The sequence below is a fragment of the Chenopodium album genome, chromosome 9, assembly GCF_948465745.1.
Source record: "Chenopodium album chromosome 9, dcCheAlbu1.1, whole genome shotgun sequence".
Taxonomy (NCBI): Eukaryota; Viridiplantae; Streptophyta; class Magnoliopsida; order Caryophyllales; family Amaranthaceae; genus Chenopodium; species Chenopodium album.
The window spans coordinates 61,159,849-61,163,332 of NC_137842.1; positions in this window are offsets into that span (position 1 = coordinate 61,159,849).

The following is a 3,484-nucleotide window of genomic DNA, read 5'->3' on the forward strand; positions in this document are numbered from 1 at the left end:
GAACGTAGCTCTATCCAAACCTCGCACAAGTGTGTGTATACCTCAAAAAGGTCTTTTAAGGGTTGTAACTTGGTTAGGCTAAAGGTTATAGAAAAAAGGGATAAAGGCTCAAGACCCTAGATAAGCCCCCAAGGTGTGCAACCTTGCTTCTGAATCTTTGTATTTTCATGCTTGAGTTTCTATTCTTTTTTAGCTATTTCTTTTGCTTTAGCATTTATTTCATTTTTATAAGTGTGAGAAATCTCGATCATACGGTCTATCACTCACTTGGCATTCATGTTTCTCAGGCACGGTACCGAGCACTCGATAAGAGACGCAATCTGAGACGTGTTCATATCGAAGACATTTTCATATCAAAGACATTGGAACACTTGCCCTTTTGTACAATTTTATTTATTTTTTGCTATTTTTGCTATTTTAATCTTTTGAATTTGCTCAAGCTTTCTTTAGAATTGCAAAAGTTGCACACCATCTCATCCCAAGGATAGATAGATATAGGTTGAAAAAAGAAAGGTATATCGTTAGACGAGGCTCAAAGTGGTTTATGAAGAAAGGATTGCATATTTGAAAGGTGAAAGGAGATATGATGTGGCTACAGGGGTTGCCTTAAATCATTGGTATACCCTGTGCTTAGTTTGACATTTTTTTTTTAATGCAATATAATGAAATGATCATATGTAAGGAAATAAATGCTCATTTTATTAAAAGAAAATATATAAGGAATCTACAAAAATAATCTAAGGGAAAAGAAAGGTGCCTATGCTAGACTTATTGGGGAAAGGAAAAAAAAGAAAAAGAAATAGAAAAAGAGGTCACGAAATCTTGTCGTTGAAGCTCGCCTCTTGTCTTGTGTTGTTTCATCATTACCCTCATTTTTGTTTGTCAATCATATGACTCAAACTCGATTCAACACACATGGATGGAAGAAGTGAAGAAAGATTGGAATAGAATGCGAAAGAAGATTTAGATGGAGGGATATGAAGAATTAGGAATATAATGTACCCCCCAACTCAAATGACGGAAAAGACCGACTCATGCATGAACCTAAGACATGGTCATGGTGATGTGCACTCAAAGTGTGTGCTAAGACTAGTGAGTGTAGGTGGCATGTTAAGACTCGTGTCATGACCATGTGGCTAGACTATGTGACTAGACTCAAGCAAAGACTAAGTTAAGACTTCACGTATATGCATTAAACTGGACAGACTGTGGTATTTTAGTCATACTTTTTATCTGTGACTCTGATTTGGATAAAACCAACGCCAAATTAAAGATAAAACTCGGGGCTACAGATCCATAGGCTGTACAACTCGTAGTTCTTCCTAGAACTCCGGATATGACCAAAACAAGTTGACGCTTGTGCAGTATACGGGAATAAAAATCCGGGTTGACTTAAAGGAACTATGACTCGACTTTATGTTTATTTATTAGCTCAAATTAATTAATTAATTAATTAAAAAAAGTCCTTTAGTCATTAATCAGTTTATTTAGTCTTAACACAAGTCAAACAAACGGTTAGGAAAGATATAGAATATATGCACAACAAATAATGCACAATTAGTCAAGTAGGCACAATATGATGCAATGAGTTTGCAACCTAACCATGGCTCTAGTTCTCTAAAGTTTGGGATATGGTTTAGTCAAAGAGGGTCCATGGTTAATTGTCCGGATGCACCGCGCGGAAGCCTAACCGTGAAGGGTTGGCGCGAGTGGATGGGACACCGCGAGTTTTAGAAAAAGACTCGCTTCCATGGTTTGGTGAATTCAACATCTCGGATGTACCCTTTGTTGCACGGAGCGTTCAATCGGGTAGATGGAGCATGAATTCCCAGAGGGTTATGTCCATATGTAGAACACATATGGGTTTCAGAAAATTGAGAAAAAAATCAATCAGGAAGTAGGTACGAGCAAACAATACGAAAACCGGTCGAAATTAGAATGCATATTTCTGGCTCGGTATTGGAGGAAATTGGCGTCAGCAAACAGAGATTGGCGCCAGCTTTTAACTGCAGCGCCTGGCGCCAATATTGGCATCTGGCGCTACGACTAAAATGCTGGCGCCAAGCTCTGGCCCTTGACGCTACTTCCCACATGCCTCAGCAGCTTTCTGTGCTCGATAAAATTTTCCAGTTTCGCGCGGTGTTATTTCAGTCCTAGTTGTGAAAGATACTTATCAAATTTCCTACGTGTAAAATCCTATGTTTTTAACTCATTACGGATGGTCTTTCCAATGAGATCTTTTTTATGCATATGAAAATAATGTTAATCAAAATTACACACATGAAGTACTTAGTACGTTTCGAGTCTCATCCACTCATTCTAAATCATTGCCGAAACACATTCAGGAATTAAAATAGAAATCCTCCCCAGTGGAGTCGCCAAAAACTGTAGGGAATATTTTCAAGTATTAATCCCACTAGCTTGAACCCCACTGTGATCATACACTAAAGTACGGTGGCGTCCAAAAGGGAAGAAGATAGAGCAAAAGAGTCGCCAACAGGTTTTTAGGAACTTGTAAACCGTTCACAGGGTGAAGGTTACACCCCTTAACGATCCAAGAGATCGTCAACTCCATAAGGTCTTGAACCAAATAAGGGTTCGAGGATGAAGGTACAAATCCAACCTAAAAGAGATTGAACCTGCCCTAATAATAGGCCTATACTTTATTCTGATCGTATTCATGTGCGCTTTTTGACTAACATGCAATCAATAGGATTAACCCTAAACCTGTTTATCTATGTTGGTTGAATATAAATGCACAAATAAATCTATTATTGGCGATCACTTGAAATTATAATCAAATTAACCCTAACAAGATTATTAATTATCTTATTAAGCGTGACTACAAGTACAAATTCCCTTTAAACATGCAATAAAGGTGTGATCAAGCAATAACAAAATAAGCAACATAAAAAATAATTATGAATAATAATTATAATAATCATAACAATAATTATAATAATCATCATCAAAATAATAATAATAATAACATCCATAATCATCATAAATTATAACAATTATAATCATAATCATGTTCATGTTAATATTAAAGCATAATAATAGCAAGATCATAGGCATGATACTAACAAGATTAATAACAAACCCTAGCATGTCACTAAGCAAAAAAAATCAAATCTTTAGCCCTAACATGATACTAGCAATCATTAATATTAGGAAGAACATAGGAAGCATCGCAGGAATCATATTTAATATATTTGATATTATAACCTTTTCCCTAAACATGATATTAGGAATATCATAATAACAATCTAAACATGATTTCTACATCATAATATCAATAAATCAATTAAAGTACTTACTTTGATGCCTCGTACCTCTTTCTAATAACAAAATACGCACGTTAGTAATTTCAAGGAAAATACTAAACAAACAATTAAATTAAATGATTGAAATAGAGATTTGGGACCAAACCCTCAGAAATTAAACCTTTCCCGTCTAGGGCGAAGGCAACTTCGAATATGGC